Source organism: Acipenser ruthenus, chromosome 14 (genome assembly GCF_902713425.1).
Source record: "Acipenser ruthenus chromosome 14, fAciRut3.2 maternal haplotype, whole genome shotgun sequence".
Lineage (NCBI taxonomy): Eukaryota > Metazoa > Chordata > Actinopteri > Acipenseriformes > Acipenseridae > Acipenser > Acipenser ruthenus.
This window is the reverse complement of record NC_081202.1, coordinates 10851274-10859275: the sequence shown is the minus strand read 5'-3', so window position 1 is coordinate 10859275 and position 8002 is coordinate 10851274.

The following is an 8002-nucleotide window of genomic DNA, read 5'->3' as shown; positions in this document are numbered from 1 at the left end:
AGCACAACACAGGGAATACCGGGTGTGCACTGCAGATGTGCCAGCAGAGTCGCTAAACAGCGGGAGTAAGGCGAAGCCTAGCCCCGTTGGCATGCTTCCACACGTGTGAAGGCTTGAAAAGACAACAACACTCAGTCCTTTAATCAATACTGCACAGGCAGCCGACTCACGTACCACAGATAGAAAGCAGCAGCCTGCAATGCGAGCGCGTGCAGGTTACTGAGGAAAGATAGAAAGAAAAAAGGCTAAATCAGGAGTCACTGATTCTGTGAAAGCAGCAAGCCAGCTTTCAGCCTGAAAGGCAAGGGAACTGCAGTAGACTCAAGCTCTTTTTTCAAAAAATGCTCAGATACCAACACAGAGGGTCTTACCTTACCATCTTGAGAGGCAAAAAGAGCAATGGATTCCTCAGTATGACGGTTTTAATCCCTCGGTAGGCGGGACCGAGGGTGTCATCCCAGGAAGGGGCCTATCGGCAGCTCTGGTATAGAGAGCTCAGAAAATACCTACCAATAGGCAGGCATATCCCATACGTAATGTGTTGGTGGTCGTCTTCTCTTTCAGGAAACCAGGGTTACAGTAAGTAACCTAACGTTCATATACATCCATCTAATTACAGCCATAATACTGCAGCTGAGCCAATCAGAATATTCTTTAAAAAAAACTGAAACAGTATGAATCTCAAAATATTCACATTTTCAAAGCCTGCAACTTCAAAATTCTGTAAAGACAGACTCCTAACGTGTTTGTGAGTGTCCTCTACATTACTGTATATCTGACATAGTTGAAATCAGCTCAGTGGAACAAACTGCATTATTATATGCTGTCCTGCTCTGATCAGTAGTTTTAATACTGAATATTGAGATAGCTGCAGGATGAAAGCAGGGATCTGTTGAAATTGCTGTGTTATCTCTCTCTATACCATAAGAGTGGGAGGTAGATGATAATGAATCAAAATAATTAATTATCCTAAAATATTATCTTGGTCTAACATAACAAAAACTGCCTCTCCACTCGTAGTAACCTCCAAAACTATAAGGAAAAATCCAATAATCCTTTAACTACATTGTAAGTTGGACAAGTTTAGTCAAATACAGCTAGCTTTAAAGGCCTGGTTAATACGGTCATAATATGAAATAAACTATTACATTTTAGTGCCACACTATCAATGTATAGTATCCAGATGAAGTAATTATCTCAGATATTGATCTTTATGTTCACTTTTATGTGTTCTCTCTCTCTCTCTCTCTCTCTCTCTCTCTCTCTCTCTCTCTCTCTCTCTCTCTCTCTCCATTCCAGACACCTCCTCCATATCTGACATAGAATCCTTACTTTCATTATTCACAGAGCCATTCTCCAAGGTTAAGTGGCAATTGTTTCTGTTCTCAAAAGGAGGCAATCATATTCTGAACTCTTTTAGTAGCAGCCAGCGAGGGCCTTGATCTTATAAGAACTGCTAGTTACCAAGAGAGTTTCACATTAACATGGTTCAGTGCTTCAGTGCCCATTGATACATTTTAATATTGCCATTCACTAACTGTGACTCAATTTTTGCTAAAGAGATGGAACTAAGAATAGAATTTAATTAAGTAATATAATTAAATATAGTTTCCGGAATAAAAAAAAAAAATTATATGAAATTTCCCTGCTGCTTCACAAACCAGATTAATGATTAAGACACTTTAGGGAGTCCTTTTTTTAAAGGAGAAAAGATGTTTGTTTATTATATAAAATTAGAACCAAACCCTATTAATATTGTATTTCAAGGTTTCTAAACATTCTTAAATTGTTTGATCATTTTTAAGTGGAGTAAACTCTTTGAAAATATGGCCATTGTGACCTCGGTTTACTACAGTGTGTCTGAAATGGCAGAGCAGTGGAAATGACAATGCAATGATTCCTGAATAACCCTAAGCCAGATCTGTGCCACAGAGGGTATTTTTCCCAAATTAATTGTGTAACTATACAGGTAATGATGTGATCAGCGAATGGTTCTGCTAATGTTTCTTCAGGGCAACAGTAGCTTTAAAGCAGGGGTCTCCAACCCTGGTCCCTGAGATCCCCAATCCTGCAGGTTTGTAGGTGTCTTTACATCATCAATAGCTAAAGATCTGGAACACATTTTAATCTTGACTAATTAAGCCAATAATTGGTTCAATTAAGTAATTGAGAGCTTGGTTGAAATGAAAACCAGAAAACCCTGTAGCTCTCCAGGACCAGGGTTGGAGATCCCTGCTTTAAGGTATGTTAAAACCCTGATGAAGAAGTACCTAGATAAAATCAACTGTTTCATGACATATGTATTAACTAAAAGTAACAAAGGAAAAAAATCAAAACCTTTGATTATAAGGGTAAGAAAAACATATTACCTATTGTTTTTTTACCTGCAACCTCTGATCACTGTAAAACACAGATACAACTTTAATCCCTTCACCAAACAGTCAGGAACACGAGTAGACATGTGAGTTTTCATGTATTACCAGTGCCGTTTCAATCTCTAGGAAAATGTGCTTATCATTTGCTTTCACTTTGCATTTCTGATGTTTGCATCGTGACTTCAGTCACACCTTGGCTCCACATTAACACATTCAAAGAGCTTCTTTTAATATAATCTATCAGGAGATTTTTCATAAGCAATTAGTTACATCGGCTAAAGAAGGAAGAGCAATCACTTATGTGTTAGAGGTTGATCAGGACAGCTGGCATGGGCACTCGGTACTCTAGTGCATTTGATGACTGACTCGCTTCAACACAAGGACATGATGAGTTTTTGAATCTGTCTTTTAGGCTGCAGTGATCCGTACTCTGATGAGTTTTTGGGTCTCCAAGGTGCACAGTTAAAGGTCACTTGTCTCAGTGATGGGATTTAGTGGTTGGCATATTTAGTGAATGGGTGGCTTAGTGACCTGGAACAGGTAATGACTGCAGGCAAACCAGGCCCAGATCTGCCCTGCACCCCAAGTATTAATGTCGTTTGTGAGTTTGGGGATTAGAAGGCATCAGAAAGGAATAGAAATATACAGTAGTCAATGGGGATCCTGCAACCTATTTGAGGAGCCATTTTGCAGGTGGGTGGGGGGGCAGCTATTAGGCTGACAATGAACTAAGGCAAGCATTTTTATAGATTTATATGAAGACATAGAGGAGCACAGTATCACAAGGGTCAAATTGGATACAAAGGGTATAAGGAAAAGGACTGAACACTATCTGAAAAATTAACATTCACCGGGGAAAAAAAAAAAAGGTAATGGATTTTTATTTTTCGCAATTTTTGCAATGCTAAATGATGCTTTTTAGCATTTGATTCATGAACATATTTTTGAATGGTATGTTTCAATGTCATACCTACAGTATTTCACAATAATGTTATAATGTTTTTTCCCTGAAATCTGAATCACTATGTTTCTGCAAACTTGAATTATAATTGTGTATGCTTATCTTCTGATTGAAATACAATTCAGAGACATGTATGCACAGTAATTGCAAATCAGTAAAGTACAATTTTAAAATTTTAAAAGGGCAAGACAACTATAGTTATTAATTATTTGGTAAAACATCTAGCTCATGACTAATTAGTCAAGCACTGAATGTGCAGTGACCATAATTTACTTTCATAGCCAAAAGAAAGAAGGTTTTTGTACAATAATTAAGCAGAGAAATAATTTGGTTAATCAGGTTAATCATAAGGACATATTGAAAGCATACTGCAGGGAAAATGCCTCTATCAGAGCAGGTAAGAGTATTCATAAAGCACATCAATGTTAATCTCACATTCCTAAATCCATATAATCCATTCACACAATACGATTAAGCAAGTGAATTATTAGACTCTTTCAACTATTTGTTTTGTAAGCCTATTAAAATGTAAATGATCGTAAAAAAAAAACTTTTTTAAATTAATCAAAACTAGCTTTTTAAAACATTGTTTAAATACAGTATACTACTAGTTTCCTGAAAATGAAGATTGTACTCAAGAACTACTATTAATCATTAAAAAACTTCAGTACTATGGCAAATGTTCCATGCACACAGTGACATCTGTACACAGCATGACTGTACTGGATTTTTGACAAATCTGTAATTGTGATTGGTTCAATACAATACAATACGATTTGCTTTTATATAGTTCATGTGGAACATCCCAGGGAGCTTTACAATAAAAACTCTATGAAATTAAAAATTAAAAAGTCATTGGCCAATCAATCCAGCTCAAGAATAAGCCAATGAAACACTTTTTTAATTTTTTTATTTAAAACATATTTCTTATTTAAGCCATAGAACCCCAAAGAAGAGGGCTTAACCGTGTGGTAAGGCCGGCCCCATGCAGTTAAATGTCCAGAGCCGAAGTCAAATATATTTTAACCTATAGGGTGAAAACCCTATGCAGGGACTGGCTCCGCTTACTATAGACACATTTTTGCAATGAGTTCTTAATTTGCCTGTTGATGGGATAAACCACTTACTATTTTGTCTAGCTTTTTTATCCAATGCGCGAGTTCCAGGATATAGGCTAATCTCTGTTGGAATCTGGCAGTGCAAAGCATTTGGCTGAGCCAAAGACTTTTGAAAGCTTGAAATATGGAAAACAGCTGTAAGAACAGCATGTAAAAATGGAAACCATTCCTTATCTCTTAAAAATGTTTGTTCAAGATAAAGAGTTCCACAGGAGCTAACTGAGTTTACTGAACTGATCAGGATAAGTCTTTGCTCTGTATGTTAACATGGAACAGGCTTGTTTGTAGCATAGGGCTGCTTTACACTGGATGCAGAAAGCATTTAGTAATACATTTACTGAAGCGATACTTTGAGATTCTATTGTAATATTGTTGTATTATCTGGGATATTTGGGAGGTGGGCGTATATACCGTACTTATCATATTTTAGTTTTGCAAAAAAGATCAGGAGAACCAATTGTTCAATGCAATGAAACTGGCTAAGAACCTTATTTAGCACAAATGATATCATAACCTGCCGGTAGTTGGAGGCTGTCTCTCTCTGTCCAACTGCTTGGATAAGCATAGAGAAGTGCTTATCTAATTGTAATGCTACTTGCTTAAAACATTCTTGTGTACCTATATATTTTGATAATATCAGAGTATGCAGATTGGTAATGTCTTTATATCTCTTTAATGTCTTCAGGATGTATGCAACACACAGTACTTGTCATACCACAGTACTGTAATATATTATTGTGGCAGGGCTGAGGCCTGCCCCTGTAAATTAAAGTATATTTGGTGGTGGTTTATATTATAAATATGGTTTGTTGGTCTAAAAATTAAGCAAAATGTTTATTTTTTGTAAACAAAGTGTGTGCTAGATATGGCAGGGCTGGGATGTTAGACTTCCCTCCCTGCCTAATTGAATCCTAATGTACAGCAGGTGGCCAGGTGTTAATTGACTAACTGTTCTTCTTTTGTTTGTTCCCGTGTTCCCGTGTTCCCAGGGAGAGTAAACCAGATGGACCCACCAAGATTATCACTGTGTGTTTAACTGGGATAAGGGTTACAACTTCAGGGTAGGGATTCATTTTGGGGATTTTAATCCCACCAACGTTTATTTAGTTTGTGCAGGGAGAAGGTTCCTGATGTGGGACCTCCCTTTAGTGGAAGCAGCACACGGCCCGAGCTTGGCCACTTTTTGTCTGTTAGCTGTTTTCTCGCTGTGTTCCATTTTTGCCTTTTTGTATTTTTTATTTATGTACATGTTTGCATATATCCTTCCACATGAAGACTACCATTGCTGGTACCCTAGTGGCGGACACCAACCACTGCAACTGCCTGTAATGCCTGTTTGTTACTAAAACCTGGATGCCTGAGCCACGTTTCAATGGCAAACCCTCTGTGTTGCTCTCGTTCTTTCAGTGGACACCCACACTGTAACAGAACACCCCTGCTACAATTGTGATGGGATTGTCGAATAATAATAATAAAGCTATAATAGAATAATTTAACATTTTCACATACAATAAGTGTACAAGGAATATAGCCCATTGGCAGAACTAGAAAGGACCATAGAAATAAACTTAGATAAACCTTCCACCCGTTGGTTTCACAGATCCTAATTACCATACCTAAGGTAACATTAGTTTATTCAATATTAGTGCTAATCTGAGTGTGTGAAACCAGCCAGATGTTACTTTAGGTAAGGTAGTCCAGGATTAGCTCCAGTCTAGTCTGTGAAACCAGCTGTATAGGTTAGAATGTGAAAGAGTTTTAAATGTGGTACCATTGAAAGAAATTGTCTTTATGCGGTGTGCCCAACTCTGAATTAGCCTCTTACTGTTTTATAATGTGGCAGTGTTGACAGGACACATTTATCCATACCATACTCTGAGGAAATAAACTGAAATCAATATATCTATTCAACCCTTTATACATGCATCAGCAATTCTTAATCTACAGAGGAAAGGCTCCCTACTGCCCAGCATTTGAAAGAAGTTGCAAAGCAGTAATACTATTCTTACTGCTTTGATTTTAATTGTGTAGTCCATTTACAAGCTGATAATATTAAACATTACAGGGAGGGCACTGCATAGATAACCCTCATGAAAAGAAAAGCTGTTTAATTCTGCCAACCTATTGACTTTGCATGCAAACACTTGACACATTCATTTCAAACCTGATAGCTATGTTAATGTTCTTACTTTGTTTCCTTTTTCAATAAGAAGCCCCATCACCTTTTTATTTCTGTATGTCTGAGCTGTGACGAGCGACTCTCATCTCCCTTTATCTATTACATTCCTTATGTTCCTTCAGGCCTGACTGCTCTGCTTTTGTGCAATGCAGTTTTTTTCCCCTTCATAAAAACATGATTCGAAATGTCAGGTTCTCTCATAAAAATAAATTAATAACCCATTTCTGCTTGTATTGCGCATATATACTATAGTTATATCCTTCCACATGAAGACTACCATTGCTGGTACCCTAGTGGCGGACACCAACCATATATATATAAGATTATGCAAAACTACAGTTGCTTATTCAAGGATTAGACCTGACTGGGTTAGAATCTTACTCCTCTCCTTGCATCTCTGGCCTTGAGACATTTCTGAGGTCTGAGGTCAGCCTCTTTGACTTCAGTTCTTTACTGTCCCACATTCTTAATTAATCCCCATTGATATCGTGTTTGTTGCCATTCAACATTTTTCAATAAATAAATGTATTGCTTATTCACAATCTCATTGTCTTGTCTCTGCTTGAAAGGACGGATGAGAAACTGAACTGTTCTAGCCGGAAATGAAGATAGGGCTTGCACAATTTGGTGTTATCCAAAATGTCACAATAAGATAATGCTTTTTCCAAAAAAAGAAAGTCACTCTGCCATATAGCTTTATTTCATCAAAAATCACAAAAATCTATTTTTTTTTCTTCAGTGCAATGCATTGATTTGCCTTTATATCAAATCAGAAAGACTTACAGTGGACTCGATCAGTTCAGGTCTTTCTGATTGTCTATAAGCAAGTTAAACATGCCGAAAAGGCAGGTCATAACATCTAAACTGACCACCCAGCCAGCCACAGTTTAATTTCAGCTGATCATATACAAAGAGCACATTGAAATGTTGCTGAAACGTGTTGCACAATTAACAGGTTGCATGATGTTTTAAGGAAGAAACCATGTTGTCTCAAAGCTAATAATTTCCTATAAAAGGAGTAAGTGATAAGTGATTTATCTCAGTATTCTGGGAACTTGTAAAAAATAAACACTGAATCATGTTAGTGTTAAATATATACTACAATAATACCTGTTGAGAGGTGAACAGTTCTTCAAAATATTACTTGTGGGCTTGAAATTGAGTAAGATTCTCAGGAAGGTATTTTCAAAATTTGACTTGTCCCTTTAAGTATAAAGTAAATTCATGTTAGTATTCATTTTGATGCTAGTTTCCACAATACTGCTTATATAATGAGCAATTTCAAAGACATGAATCCAATTTTGTTCCTGAGGTATCTGACAACAAACTGAAAAATGGAAAGCTGTTGTTTTATGAATATAAAACAGGC